The 16,206-nt window shown below is 49.9% G+C and overlaps 1 protein-coding gene across 1 annotated transcript in view; it reads right to left on the bottom strand.

The window, feature by feature from the left end:
- The window catches only part of IGSF21 (immunoglobin superfamily member 21), a 159,195-nt gene extending 155,147 nt beyond the window's left edge, over positions 1-4,048 (bottom strand). The window contains exon 1 of the mRNA XM_033842417.2: positions 3,361-4,048. The gene's annotated coding sequence lies outside the window, so the exon portion shown is untranslated. The remainder of the gene's footprint in view (positions 1-3,360) is intronic.
- Positions 4,049-16,206: the final 12,158 nt, after the last annotated feature.

The following is a 16,206-nucleotide window of genomic DNA, read 5'->3' on the forward strand; positions in this document are numbered from 1 at the left end:
GAGAAGCCCTCTGTTGTGTTATGAAGAAAATGAGTTTGCCCTCAGCATGCCCACGCAGCCCTCTGCACCCTTGCCCTTCCTCCCAGGGACACTCAGGGCATCCCTTAAGAGTCTTGGCCACTTACATGTCTTTGATGTGAACGCTTTCCCCCCACTGTTCTCCTAGGGGCATGTTGAAGACAATCTCTGACACCCCCCATGATAAATGACATGACATTTGATCCCGCTTTGCTTTTTACAAATGTACACATCCTTCTGATCTGGCGGGAAGGACAACAGCCCTCTTTTTCAGGTAGGAAAACTGAAACAAATTGATTCATCCACTTGTTCACTCACTGGACAAATACTATTTTGGATGAAACCCTTGCTAGTTACTGGGCCAGGCATGAGCCATGAATTGACCTGGTGGGAGATGCATAAACATAGGATCACACCCCCTGCCAGATTCTTCCCACTTTTGCATCTTCTAGCACTGAGTGCCCTTGTATTTTAACAAATCCACTGCTTGCTTTCTGTATTATTAATCTCAGCTCCCTGGTGAGATGAAGTTTTCTGTTGCTAGTTTTTTTTTTTTTTTTAATCCTTCCATAATACACAACACTCTTAGGAATACAGAAGTGCTTAATAAATGCTCCGAAAGAGTGCAGTAGAGACTGGTATTGCCGACTTGACTTCATAACTCCAGACTTACAAGTTCCACATTAGAGAGGCTTGCACATACCCAAATAGCTTTCTGGCAAGTACAGCTAAATCATATATCACACGTGTGTAGGTCAAAGAGATTCAAGGTCCAAGAAGGACTCAGCATGCCCTTGCTGGGTGTGAAGAAAACATGCCAGCAGCCTTTAGGAGCAGAGAGTAACCCCCATCGACAGCCAGCAATCAAACACGGACCTCAGTCCTACACCCACAAGGAAATGATTTCTGCAACATCCCTAACAAGTTTGGAAGTGGATTCTCACCCCGGGGGCCTCCAGATGAGAGCCCAGTTAGTTAACCCCTTGGTTCTGACCTTGTGAGACCCTGAGCAGAGAACTGAGCCTGGCCCACAGGGACTTCTGACCTACAGAAATGTAAGGTTAGAGATGGGTGTAGTTTTAAGCTGCTGAGTTTGTGTAATTTGTTATGCAGCAATAAAGGCTAATATAACATGTTTAGCTGAGACTGCAGTAGCCAGGAATCTTTTTGAAGCATCAATCAAATTGTGCCACTCCCCTGCTCCAAGCATGTTAATAGCTCCCATCACACTGGACAGCCAGAGCCAAAGCTGTCTCATGGTCCAGAGAAGTCTGGCCTGGCTCTCGCTACCTTGCTTCTTACCACTCCCTCCCTCTCACTCCATTCCAGCCAAACTGACCTCTTTGCTTTTCCATAAACATCACAAGCTCACTCCTACCTCAGGACCTTTGCACTTACTGTTTCTCCTTCCTGGAATACACTCATCCCAGCTATGCACATGGTTTGCCTATTCATTTCAGTTTGATCTTTGCTCACTGTCCTATCCCCATGGATACCTTCCTTGACCACCCAGTCTAAAATTCTCCAAAATTCCCACTTAGCATCTCTCTCTATCCCTAAAATTGCTTTATTTTTTATAACACTATTTCTCTGCTTAACAGTATATTTTAATTTATCCCTTTGTTTATTACCAATTATATAGACCCTCCTACCCCACCAATTATATAGACCCTCCTACCCCACCATGTCATTCATTGTTTGGAGAGGATCCATGGGCTGGCTCACTTTAGATGACCTTAGGATGATTGAGAATGAGTTAATAGCAGCAACAAGGACCCCTAGGAGGGGATGGATTTCCTCTGCTTTATTCACTGCAGTGTCTCCAGTACCGAGAACAGTACCTGGGAATCATCAATATTTAATAGTGTTTATGATGAGTCAGGCATTGCATTGGGTACCATCTATTGCTTTAATGAAAACAACAAATCAACACCACCATTCTTTAACATTGACAGGCCATCTTACAGAGCAAGATTTTAAAGAACTCCCATAGGGAGGATTTGGTACCTTTCTCACTAATCCTTAACAGTTAGCATTCATAGTTTCCCTAACTCTGATTCTGGGCTACATTTTGATTAGAATCCTTCGTAAAGGTCACCTTGATTCACTTGTCCCCTGGTTCCAATTGGACTGTAGGGTTTCAGGGGAGCTTGGAATCCAAATGCTCGAGCAGCATCTCCTGGCTACAAGACCTGGAGTTGTATTTTATTTCCAAACCGATTCTTGTGATTACTTCCTTTCACAATGGGCTGCTTGAGTCATGCTGCCATAGCTTCACTTGCTCAGAGCCCCCATCTCCATCCTTCTCCTTGTCAGCAAGATAAGAGGGAGTTGGGGAAAGACCTGGATGACAAATGGCCCCTGTATAAACTGGATGGTTTCTCCACTGAGAAGGTAACTTCCCACTGGGTTCTGGAAGAAGACACAGCCCTATTCTTAGCAATATTTTTATCTTGAATGACTTCTCCCTTTGGTGATTTCAAGAGTAACATTTGCTTATTGTAGGAAATAAATAATACAAGAAATTGTACAGAAAAAAAAAATCTCCTCTTGTAAACAACCACACAGAAAAAGCCATTGTTACTATTCTGAAATTCTCTCTCTCTCTCTTTAACATGACTCGGAGATCCTAGTATCACTTGACATGAAAACGCAAATCCTCTTATGCCCAATTGTGAAGGTTAATTTTATGTGTCAACTTGAATGGGTCATGGGGTGCCCAGATTACACATTATCTCTGGTTGTGTCTGTGAAGGTGTTTCCAGATGAGATTAGCATTTGAATCAGTGGACTTGGCAAAGGAGATCACCCCCCCCCCCAAAGTGTGTAGCCATCATCCAATCCATGAAGGGCCTGAACAGAACAAAAGGCAGAGGGAGGAGGAATCTGCCCCTTTTTTTCCTACCTCACTGCTTGAGCTGGGACATCTCACCTATCTTCTCTTGCTCTGGGACTGGGATTTACATCATCAGCTCCCCTGGTTGTCAGGCCTTTGGACTTGGACTAAATTATACCACTGGCTTTCCTGGGTCTCCAGCATGCAGACAGCAGATCGTGGGACTTCTCAGCTTCCATTATATATATATATATATATATATATATATATATATATATATATATATATATATATTCTGTTTTTCTGGGGAACCCTGACTAATACAGATTTTGGTATCAAGAGTGGTTCTAGAGGAAGAGAATTTTAAAGACGAGTTTTCTGAATTCGTTCGGGGGTTTCTGGAATTGGCTCTCCAATCTGATTAGATTTAAAGACGCTAATGACTCTATTTCTGTCCTAGTCAGTTCAGGCTGCTATAACAGAATGCCATAGACTGAGTGACTTACAAACAACAGAAATTTATTTCTCACAGTTCTGGAGGCTGAGACGTCCAAGATCAAGGTACTGACACATTCAGTGTCTAGTGAGGGCCCACTTCCTGCTTCATAGACAAATGTCTTCTCTCTGTGTCCTCGTGAGGGTGAGGCAGCTCTCCTGGGTTTCTTTTATTAGGATGCTAATCCCATTCATGAGGACTCCACCCTCATGAACTAACTACCTCCTAAAGGCTCCACCCCCTAACACACTGGGGTTTAAGATTTCAACATATGAATTTTGGGGAGACACAAACATTCAGTCCCTAGCACCAACATCATAATAATCTAAAACTTTTCCAGACTAGCCGAGAGAACGAGAGATTTCGTAAATCCTCTCAGATCCTGTATCTCCAACCTCAGTCTATATTTTAAAAAATTTAAAAGGGGTTTTTGAAAACCCAAACTGTAAGGAGAACATCTGCACCTATGAAGTAGTTTCCGCTGTGGGCTATACACTCCCCAGCTCAACAGGGAGGCAGGATGCAGCCCTGAGAGGTCACCTTGTCCATCCCCCTGCTTCCAGACTGAAACCAGGCCACTTTTTTCCATTCTTTAAAGGACTTCCCTCTAGTTCCTGTTCTGGCCCCACCCTTTGTCTTTCTTTTCAGAACTGAGAGAAACCAGCTCATGCTCCAAGAGCAATTAGACACAGATTGCCTCGTCGGCATGTTTGTAAACTGGATGCCTCTCCCACTTGACTCAACCGTCCCCAGGCCTCCTCCCCTTCATCTCCCCTCGATCCCCGAGCCTGTGCTCAGAGATGTCAAACCAACAGGCCCAAGCAATTGTAACTCAGGGAGTAAATCAGTGGCCAAATAAAAGAAACACATACACACCACAGCCAAATAGGGACGCTTGTGTGCCATTCATTGTTTGGAGAGGATCCATGGGCTGGCTCACTTTAGATGACCTTAGGATGACCGAGAATGAGTTAATAGCAGCAACAAGGACTCCTAGAGCAGTCGACCATGGTTGTTAAGTGCAGGTACTCTGGAGTCCAACTACCTGGGTTCATATCCCAGCTCTGCCTTGGGCAAGTGACTGTATCACTCTGAGCCTCAGTTTTCTCTTCTGTAAAACAGAGATCATAATAGGGTCAGAGGAGTTCATATTCTCAGAGCAGTGCTGGGGACCTGGTAAGCCTTCCACATCATAGGGCTTGTAGGATTATGCTGTTATCATGTACTAAAGGCTGCCAGACACCTTACCTCTGGCGTATGGACTCTCTCCAGTCCCAACAGGACAAGGGCTGGTCACAACTTGCAGATAAAGGAAACAAGGAGCAGTAGTCGCCCAAGTGTGGCCCAGGTGAAATCCTGCTCATTTTCTGATTCCGTAGGGCCCACCAGCTAAGAAGTGATTTTTATATTTTTAAATAGTTTTTATATTTTTAAACAGTTATGTAAGTACTCACATAGTATGTTCGATTTCACCTCTTGGCCTGCAAAACCATCTGGCCCTTTACAGAAAGTTTGCCAACCCAAGGCTTTGAAAGGGTTAAAGGCTGGGAGTGGGATTCTGACCTCTAAGCTTGTCCTCTTTCATATAGCCTCTGTTGCTTCGCTTTTGAGTGAATGTATGTCTTTCAGCTCAGACTGAAGGATATTCAAATACTATTCATTCATTCAACAACTACTTATTAAGGGTGAGAGGCAGAGGAGGAGACACAGGCCAGCTCACTGCTGGATGCCTGCAGCCTCGCCCCGCTTAGCCTTGCAGCAAGCAAAAGGTCTCTAGTAAACCCAGACTGATCAGAAAACACCTCCAGTGACTGACATCTGACGTCCTCCAGAGAAAGCCCACCTACCACCCACGCAGAAGCTCAGTAGCTTCCAGATCCCACTGTCACGTGCCTGGCCACGATGCGTTCTGTTTCTTCTCAAATTCTCTGGAATCCTGAAGAGCATCAGGAATGGTGGCTCTGGTCCAAAGCCCAGCCCAGTAGGTCCACCAGATCAGGCCCAGAGTCCTCTCCCTGGGGTGACGAGGGCTCGGGTGACCCATGCTCTGCCGCCTCCCTGGGCACCATTTTTGGTGTCTGTCCATTTCTTGGGCTTTATAGTGGTCTAGCAGGTGTGAGAGCTCCAATCAGAAATAACATAGTCATGTAGGCGTGGAGAAGGGCCACCTAAAAGTAATGCAAGTGGTCATTCAGTGAACAGGAAAGCCAACAGCTGTGAGTTTTGGTTCCTAGCGCTGGCCTTGGGCCATCTCCGCCCCAGCCTCAGCCCCATGGGCGGTGAGACGGCGCAGCTCAGCTATTTTGAATACTTGGAGGTTTATGATAGGCTTTGGAAAATATGGGTGTGTACAGCCTTATTCTCATCGTGGGAAAACTGACATTAGGAAAGTACACGGTAGAAATCTTATGTACTTTCCAGAATGTAAATAGAGTTAAAAGTGAAATTGTCAGGAGGCAGCAGGGCACTCAGCGGTGGGAGACGAGCTGGGCAGGCCCGGAATGGAATTTTCCAGTTGGTCGGTGCTCTCCTGGACTACATGGGCCGCTCTTGGGGTGAAAGGAGGGAGGGAGGGGGCAGAGAGGAAGGGAGGTTTGAGGTCATGGATTTAGCGGGTGAGTTTAATCAAAATTGGAGGCCAGAAATAAATGATTCTACTTCCAGGGCACAGAAATGGACGCCTGGGTCTTCTGGAGACCTCTTGCTGTTGACTGCTAGGAGGTTCTAACAGAAAAGCTTAGACTTAGATGTAAAAGTTAAAATCTTGGGGGTGGGGTGGGGGAGGGGTGCCAGTGAAAACAGGCAGATTCTCATGCCTTGATCAGGGGAGAAGCGGTCCAGGCCCCAGGTATACGGCCCCCTTGTTATTTCCTTGAGAGTCTCAGCCCCTGGATACCCTGGGCCAATTCTGATGTCCATTGTCAGTCAATATGAAGAAGTAATTGGGACGAGAAGGCTGAGTCATTGTGGCTGCTGCCTGCTCAGCTGGGCTGAAGACCCCACTGGGAAATTTCTGGTTGACAAATTTCTCTAGCTCTTTAAAATTCCAGCGACAATTGTGTGCCTAGGTAGGAAAGCCTTCCCTTCAGCAAAATCCTTAAAATGTCCTCGTTGCTGGATTAACCCCGTGAGCCACAGTTCTGATTTCACCGTTCCCTCTGCTCTACAACCTTCACTGGCTCCCCAGTGTCTGCAAGATCAAGTCCGTACACCTTAGCCTGGCCCTTCCAGGTGTCCGTCCAGCTGCCCTTAGAGCCACATCCCCAAAGAGCTCCATCCCCCCAGCACACACTCAGTCGCCGACCCAGCCACCCAGGGCTGCCCACCCACTCCAGGACGGCTCAAGAGCACTTCCTCCTCCAGCGCTTTGCTCAAGCTGCCGCCTCTGCCCACAACGCCCTTCTCATCCTTCTGCATCCTTCCAGGCTCAGCAACTGGTCCCTTGAGAGCCTTCCTGATTACGCTTCTCCCTAGTGTGGAAGAGACACTGTATCTTTGCTTCCATTAATGCTCATCTCTCTGACATGGCCCCCCGTCTCATGTGAACACTATTATCTATTTACACACCCATCTCGGGCTTAGAACAGGCTGAAGCAGCAGGGGAGAGAATGGGGTTATGCATTTACCGCAGATCCCTCATGTGGGCCGTGGTAAGACATGAGATGACGCACGTGCAACTGAGCAGGTGAGCTGAGTGACCAAAGCTGCTTCCAAGGATAACGGGGGTCCTCATCACCTGAGTTAGGAAGGCTTGGCCAAAGGGTGGTACTGTAGGATGAACTGTGTCCCCCCAAAATATATGTTGAAGTTCTCATCTCCAGGACCTGTGACCTTATTTAGAAAGAGGGTCTTCGCAGACACAATCAAGTTAAGATGAGGATGGGCTCAAATCCAATATGACTGGCTTCCTTAGAAGAAGAGGAAAATTTGCACGCAGAGACACAGATGTACAGAGTGAGGATGCCAGGTGAGGATGGAGGCAGGGATGGGAGTAACGCATCAACAAGTCAATTATGCTAAGGATCGCTGGCGACCACCAGAAGCTGGAAGAGGCAGGGGAGGACCCTTCCCTAGAGCTGTAAGAGGGAGCGTGGCCTGGACAACACTTTGATGTTGGACTTCTGGCCTCCAGAACTGCAGGGAATAAATGTCTGCTGTTTTAAGCCACTTCGTTATGCCAGCTCTGGAAATTAATACAGGTAAGATGGAAAGGAGGAAACCCGTTTACCTACTAGGCTCCGGATAATTCATGCCCATAATCTCATTTAACTTCATTTTGTCTGGGATGCAGGTGGCTTTTTTATTTTATAACAAGCTGACCAAGACCCAGAGAAGGGACGTGACTTGTGCACAAACCAACAGTTAGGAAGAGGCAGAGGTGGGATTTGAACCCAGAACCAATGCGAGCCTTCCCCCTGCCCCACACCTGACGGAGTCTCAAGGAGTCCCTGGCCAGGAGGAGAAGCAGCAGAACCCATGAGTGTGAGTGGCCTTTGCCCGGGTCCCTGGAGCCCCGTAGAACTGTCCTCACCTATCTTTCCTGTTCTGCAGCAGCAGACAACGCGGTTACCTGGGGACCAGTTCCTGTGGGATCTGCTGCCCAAGTATGAGCCCAGGAAGCTCAAGCATCTTATCTGACGAAGCAGGGAGGGGCGGCTGGCTCCCCATAAACTTTGCCCGTTTGTTAACATGTGTTCCAAGCTGAGATTACCCGGTGTGGAGCAGACAATGGAGACGACTGAATAAAGTCGGGAGTGCTGTGGCTGTGACTGCCTGAAGTGAAAGATAGTGAAGGAGGGGGATCTAGGGTGCTGGGGAGGGAAGAAGGGGGGCCGCTGCCCACTCCCTCTGGGCTCTGTTACCACAACCACAGGAAAGTGGCACAAGGCACAGTTTCCCATCACGCAAAGGCAACATCGCCAAATAAGAGACCCAGGGAGTCAGTGGGTCCAGGATGCTGAGAACTTCAGAGTCAAGAGGATGCTCTACGTGACAAGCCCTCTGGGAGGTGTCTCAAGGGGTGGTGCCCAAGCTGTACTCAGCAGACCTAAGGGATCTGAGGGGGCAGTCCCGGGCACAGGGGAGTCCCACAATAATCGCTACTGTAACGGGGACCTTTGTGGAGGTTCTACTCTGTGTCAAGCACATCTTTTGTCTTATTTAATCTTCACTGAGTTCTAGCATCATCCCCATTTTACAGATGATGAAACAGAGGCTTGGAGAGTCAAGTAATTTAAACCCATCACCTGACAGGTAAGTGGCAGGAGAGATTTAGGGGCATCTCCTAGATGGGGTGCGGGTCCCAAACCCACTCTTTAACCAGAGCAGCTCCCTTTTTATCTGTTTGATATATTAGGGTGCTTCTCAAGTTGTATGTAAAAAAAAAGTTTGCTTCAGAACAAAGGTCTACTTTTTTCACCTCACTTACAGGCTTTGAGACACAGAGCATCTACACTGGGTCCGGCATCCTTCCTCTCCACAGCTGAGCTGACAGGCACCCCAGGAAAGCTGCAGCTGGCCCCCCCGATGCCACAACCTGCCGTCTTCTGCCCGTGTTGTCTGTCTGCTTCTCCGCCCCGCGTGCTGCTGCCTCATACCCTGCTTAGCCCCTCGGGATTCTCCACCTGCATCAGGCTTCTGCTCACTCCGAGATGCTCGTCTCCCCCTACACGGGCCACCAGCCTTGCACCTGGCCCACACCGGATGTGGCATCCCAGCCTCGGTCCATGACCCACTGGGGAGGGGACCAGGCAGACGGAAAGGGAAGAATGGACCAGTCAGGAGCCCTGCCCACCGTGTGCCACGGAGCCTGTCACCATCACAGGCTCCTTCTTGCGGTGGGCGTGTGGGCAGAGAGGGAGGGGGACAATCTTCCCGTTGTCATTTTATGCCACTTCTCGGCAAAGAGCAAATCTTTTTCCCTCCGTGATTTCATCAGATCCTCACAGCACCCCAGGAGTTAAGCGGGGCCGGGAGAGAGGTGACAGTCCGGGGGTCACCCAGCTCTCAAGCTATGCCTAGGCTGTGTTCTGCCTGGCGCCCATTCTTGGACTCTTTCTTTAATACTCTGCTCCCTCTTTCGGTCCCGTGCATTTTGTGCTGCCCACCTGCTCCCTAATTTTAGACTATTTCCCGGCCGGGGAGGGCTGTTTGTTTTGCTACAGCATGAGGACAGCTCCCGGCAGGCCTTGTCTAGTGTCACAAACTCATCTGGAGACTGTCTTTATTTTAAAGGCCTGGCTCTATGGTTTCTCTGTGTTTTATAGGCAGGAAAATAAAAATAGGGGTGATGAGTGATGAATGTCCCCTGGAGCCTGGCTGCAACTCCATCTCTCAGCTATTGCTCTAGTGGTCACTCCCCTCCGCACGGGCAGGGGCCACCCTGCCCCAGCGCACTGGCATTCCAGGAAGCAGGGCAGGCAGGACCCCTGCCCCAGGGGCACTGGAGCTGGCATCTGAGACCAGGACATGTGCTACCTCCTGGAGCCTGCTCTGGGCATTGTCTCGGAGTCCTGACCTCCACGGGGCCCTTATTCTGGTGGAGCTCCCCCCAGCAGTGGACCCTAATCATGGCCACTTGGAAACAGGGACCTTTTTGTCAATCCAGTGATGATACTGAGATAGATTCCATTAGACATTTCTTCTTCATTATAAATGTTCAAAGGATCGCAAAGTATCAGCTACACTTAAAAACTGAAATTTGAGGCTTCCCTGGTGGCGCAGTGGTTGGGGGTCTGCCTGTCGATGTGGGAGGCGCGGGTTCGTGCCCCGGTCCGGGGCGTACAGCAAAAAAATAAAAATAAACTGAAATTTTAATCCTGCGATAAACCATAATGGAAAGGAATTTTTAAAAGAACATATACATATGTATAGCTGAATCTCTTTGCTGTACAGCAGAAATTAACACAACATTGTAAATCAACTATACTTCAATTAAAAAAACTGTTAAAGAAACCCACAAAAACTATTTTTCTGTAAAAAGTCAGAATAATGTCTGTGAGTGATTAAGACCCTACTATGTGCCAATCGTTTTAAGTACTTTGGATTTTTAAATCCTCATCCTCTTTTTACAGATAAAGAAACCAAGGCCTCAAGATATTAGTAGACCCGCCCCATCAGCACAGCTAAGAAGCAGCCACCGTGACAAGACCGACACTGACTGAGGATGGACTCACGTGCCGGGCATTGCTCCAAGCCCTTTGCTTCGCCACAGTCCCCTGGTGAGGTAGTCTTGATTATTTTCCCAGCTGACAGATGAGGAAACAGGCTCAGAGTGGGAAAGCCACAAACCCAAGGTCACACAGCTTGAGTGGCAGGACGAGGATTGGAATCCAAGCAGGCCGCCCAACCCAGAGCCTGGATTCAAGCCCTCTCTGGTGTGTTCCAGAGTCCATCCTCTTCCCTTACACCCAGGGGCCTCTCAGTAAATTCCGCTGCACTGAGCACCGGTAGGCATAAGGCAAACCCAGTTATTAGAACATCTGGCTGGATGAACGGCAAAGTTGAAGACAGAATTTGTGGGGCTATATGCACAGGGGGATTCCCAAGGTCCGGAAAGGTTAAGTAACTCATCCAAGGTCACACAGGTCACCGTGGGCAGCTGGAGACCTGGAATCCCAGGCCAGCCTTCCTCCTGGACTCTTGCATCTTCTGCATCTGAGGGACCCCTTTTGGGCCCAGAGTCCCACAGGCTTGCTGTCCAGGGCCACCTCATCTCTTCTCTCCGGGTCTTGCTGCCCTCCAGGTGCTGACAAGGCTGGGTTGCCTGCCCATGACCTTGGGAAGGGACAGGAGTGATTTTAGCAATCTAAACACACTCGTTCCTTGCCTCGAGATGCCCGAGCACTGAGTGATTTGTATGCTCTGAGCACGTCACCTTCTTTCAGGAGACAGAGAGGCTGCCTGAAAAGTCATTTTTCAGCATTTGACACAAAGTCTCTTTTGCTCTTTCGTGAAGCCAGATAAGCATCAGCAGCCAGGCCGATTAGAAAAAATATATACTTGGTATCGGGAAGCCAGGGAAAGACAGGAAGCCGCCCGTCAGTCTTCCTTCCTTGACTCATTCAGACGGGGGCGTGGGGCGCTTTCCCACCCGCTTCTGCGGCTCAGGGAGAAGGTTACCTTCTGGAGAGATCAGCATCCTGGGTAAACAGCATCTTGCTGGGGTTGGCAGCACAGGTCTGGGCTTGGGAGTCAGGAGAACAAGTATTCAAGTCCAGCTCTGCCACTTCCTAGGGGTGTGACCTTGGGCAAGTCACTTCCCTTCTCGGAGCCTCAGTTTTTGCATCTGACAAATGGGTATAAGAGTACCCACCTCATGGGGCTGTGATGCGGCTCAGATGAGATACTGCATAGAGCCACAGGATAGGGTAAACGGTGAGCTGGCCATATATGTCAGCCCTGACATAGATTGTTACGCGTGGCACCTCCAGGACCTCATGGAGCCCCCTGCTAAGCTTTGGCTGTGAAGACAGAGCCTGGGCTCTCTTGCTGGCATCTAAGTATATTGGTTGTTAAGCTCTTGGCCATGCAGTGTGTGTGGATTCTGCAGACAAACCAGCCCCTGTCCTCTGGGGGCTTTTGGCCACAGGAGGGAACCTACCACATGGGGAATGGGCAGTCCAGCTCCATCACTAAGCAGTGGCACACAGAGACTGTTTCTCTTCCTTCCCCAAGCATGCCACACACCCCGTCCCCCCTCCCCCACAGCAGGAAGGACCCTCCCACACTCAGCAAGGACTCAGACGGTACCCAAGACATGGCCCTTCCTCCCTGCATTGCGATTATAGAATTCAGTTCATTGAGCATTTGGTGATATCCAAATCTCCCCCTTCTTTTCCCCCTGCCACCACCAGATCCATTCAGCCCACTGGCATCTTTCTCCTGGATCCCAGCATGGCCTCCTTCCTGCCTCCCTGCCTCCAGCTTCACTTCACCCTGTTACTAGGAAAAGACTTCTACCACACCCAGTCCCTTGCTTAAAACTCTTGGATGCCTCTTCCCACCCCAATGTGTCTGTTTCAAGGGAGGGCTATCCCAACCCCCTCACCTTGGACACCTCCATCAACACTTCCTCTTCCCACCTGCTCTCTGGACACACCTGCCAGCTTCATCAAGCTGCCTGCAGGTCTGGAAAGCTCTGAGCTCTCGCTCCTGCTCGCAGGGCTTTGCACCTGCTGCTTGATCTGGCCACAGTGACCTTCCCTCTCCTTTCCATCACTGCACTGCTCACCTGTCACACTCTGGGAAGCATTCTCTGCCTCTGGGCTCCCCGCTGAGCTCCCACGATCCCCTGCACTTCTCCAGTGGCCAGTCTGTTTGCCTGTCTGTCGCCCCACCAGACTGTCTCTCATTCCAGGTTACGTTTCCAGTTTCCAGCACAGAATCGTGCACGATAACTCGTTGTGGAATAAATGAATTTACAGTGCACCTACGACGTGCCACTCCCCATGTTAGGTGCTGAAAACACAGAAGAATAAAGCAGGGTGCCTGGCCTGTAGCATGTCAAGACTAAGCACTGGGGAGAATGAGGCTTACTGTCAGAGAACAGAAGGTGCAAAGGGAAGGGAATTGGTTCCAGAGAGAAACAAGCACCAGGGCTGAGGTAGCTCAGAGCAAAGGCTGACATCTTAGCAGGGCGAGGGGATTGGGGAGGATTTAGAGGGGAGGTGGTCTCTGAGGCAGGTTCAGAAGGATGGAGAAGGAGGGGCTCGTCTGCCCCTCCCAGCCTGTTCTGATCCTCTTTCCAACTCCATCTCAGCTGATCTCCCACCACTGCACGCTCCCGCCACTCCCATCCATTCGTGGAGCCCCAGCACCTCAAGCCGCCGTGCGCCACTCCGCTGGCTGACATGCCAGTTCTTCCACGGGAGGCTGCCTGGTGGTGTGGGACAGAAGTGAACCTTCATGAAGATGCTCTTGGGTTAGAACCCAGCTCCCTGCCTCTGCAGCTGTCTACCCTCAAAAGAGTGGGCAAATTGGGTTTAAGAATGCCCCCCACTCCGACAACATTCATGTCCACCTGGAACATCAGAATATGAGATCTTATTTGGAAATAGGGTCTTGGAAGATATAATTAGTTAAGATGATGTGTCCTTATAAGAAGAGGAGAGATAGAGACAGACACCCATATGAGGAATGCCACGTGGCGATGATGGAGGTTGAGACTGGAGTGATGTGTCTATAAGCCCAGGAACACCAAGCGTTGCTGACAACTACCAGTTATAAGAGGCAAGAAAGGATTCTTCTGTGGCGCCTTTGGAGGGAGTCTGGCCCTGCTGACACCTTGATTTCAGACTTCTCGCTTTCAAAGCTGTGAGAGAATAAATTTCTGTTGTTTTTAGCCACCCAGGTGGTGACAATTTGTTAGGGCAGCCCCAGAAAACTAATAGGGTGGGTGTAAGAGCCAAAAGATGGAGTTCATGTAAAATGGTTAGCACGGAGCCTGCACGTAGTGAGTGCTCAAAACACGTTAGCCCTCACTGCTTCTTATCAATTCAGTATACGTATCTGCTTTCTCTTCCCTCCACCAGAAGCAGAGACCTCCTGTTCTGCAGAAGCAGGAATTCCTGCGGCTTCCCCTACTGCCCTGTTTGCTACATCTTTCACATCCAGCTTCATCCTAAATTCCTCCTGTTATTTTAAATTCCCTTATGGTCTGGGGACTTGGAAAACAAGCCACTCGGCTGTTTCTTCATAAAATCAGAGTCTCTGGGTCAAAAGAAATCTCAGAGGCCACTCCTCCCATCCTTCTCCAATTCCTGATCATCCTCTAAACCGCAGCACTGTCCCCACAAATAACTTACACGCACACTTTTCCCTTCAGCTCGCCCACGGCAGGCTCATTAGTATTTGTATATTGCAAGAATGTAATAGACAAACATCCTGCCAGATCACATCCCTCCCCTATTCAAACCCCACCGTGATTCCCACCTCCTTTGAAACAGATTCCAGACTCTGAGCCTGGCCCACAAGGTCCCCAGGGGCTGGCCCCTGACCACAGCTCCCTCCATGGTACCCTCCCCACGACCCTAAGCAGACCCTCTCCCCGCACCTTAAGGCTGCACTTCCTTCTGCCTGTCACTCCCTTGCCCCATATGTCTGCGGGCTTGTCACCACTCTGTTCGGCCGTCATGTCAAATGTCGCCTCCTCACACTGCCCTCCCTGACGGCCCCTCCTGTGCTGAACACTTATCTCAGCCCCATGAACTTGGGGAGGTTTTTCCTCTAGAGTGAAGGTTCTGTGAGGATTGGGATCCCCAGCACCAGGACAGCAGCCCCCCCTCAGGAGATGCTCAATAGATAGATGGGTGTTGAAGAAATGAATTGAGTCAGTCCCCTGCACTTTGTTTTTCAAAATATGATCGCATTTATTTTCTTGCTTAGTTTTCACAAATGCTTTAGGAGGAAGATTATCCCATTTTTCTGGCAAAAGGAGACAAAAACTGAACTTGTAATGGAATTTGGTACAGAGGTAACCAGCCAGAGTCTATCCAGACAATAGCAAGGGGAGAAACTCAAACCCAGGTCTTCCGATCCTTACCCATCCCACCCCCCGGCCCCACCACACACACTGATTCCAACCCTAACTGATCAGTGTGATCTTACCCAGGTGCTGAACCTCGGTGTGCCCCACTGCTGACTGAGTGGTGGCCTCTGTCCTCTCTGTGGCCCCAGGGCAGCACCAGCAGGGCTGACTGCATCAGGCGGGGTTCTAGGTGCTTTATAGACACACAAATTCACCCACTACTCCCATCAGCTCTGTGAGGCAGATCTTGCTCCCATCTTGCAGATGGGAAAACTGAGGCACAGACAGAGGTTGACTAACGTGTCCTGGGAAAATCAGAATGCAGCCTCCCGAGGCCCAGCCCAGAGCTGTGCTCAGGCCCTGTGTGCTCATTCCAGGCAGGGCAGCACTGCAGGAGTCGGATTCCAGCGCACTCACAGAAGCCCCAGGCAGGGGGAACTATCCTCATTTTGCAGAGGTAGAAAACGGGCTCCTGGAGTCTGAGCTAAGAATTCTCAGCCGGTAAATGACAGAGCCAAGGGACGAAGTCAGGACTGTTTGGCTCCAAAGCGAGTGCTCGGAATGGCCGGGCTCTTCTGCCCCTGAAACCTGGGGGAGGAGAGACAGACACACAAGATGGAAAAGGGAAAGCCTCAGGGGGCCCCGGGATGCAGGGGAGGAAGGAAAGCTGCTCCCTGGACTCTCAGAGAGGCAGGTACCACATGCCCGGGTCAGGCAGGGCCACCGTCTGTCACACAGGCCTTCTGCCCTCGCCCCACCATCCCCCACTCCATTTCCAAGACCCGCTGAGGAAGCCGGAACCACCTACTGCCCTAAGGCCAGATGCCCAGGTTGCAAACAGATCTGAGCCTCAGAACACAGGAGGCAGGGACCGGATAGAGTCCCAAACAGATGCCAAGTTCAAAAGAGAATCTCAGGGAAACACTGACAAACGGGAGATTCAGCACAAAAGCTTCCAAATGACAGGAGAAAAACAGAGCCAGATGGACCTGGCCTCCGCAGCCAGCAAAGCTGCCACAGGCGCGCTCTGCTCAGCCTGTCTGCTCCTGCATGACCGGTGAGGGCCCACCCTGAGTGCCCTCTGCCCAGCCAGCCTCCGTGGGCACCACTCCCCTTTGCCTGGAATGCCCTCTCTATTTTACTCTGAGTCCTCCCCAGGGTCTTCAGCAAATTCTAGCAGAATCTGTTCCCACTTATGAATCCTGCTCTGGTTCCTGGGACTTCCCTCATCCTTCTCTTTGCTATTCTTCTAGGCATGTCATCCACACACAAGCTTACCCTTCGATCACATCTTTCCTATGGGCGCAGGACTTCGCAGTTTGTAAGGCA

The sequence above is a fragment of the Tursiops truncatus genome, chromosome 1 (genome assembly GCF_011762595.2).
Source record: "Tursiops truncatus isolate mTurTru1 chromosome 1, mTurTru1.mat.Y, whole genome shotgun sequence".
Taxonomy (NCBI): domain Eukaryota; kingdom Metazoa; phylum Chordata; class Mammalia; order Artiodactyla; family Delphinidae; genus Tursiops; species Tursiops truncatus.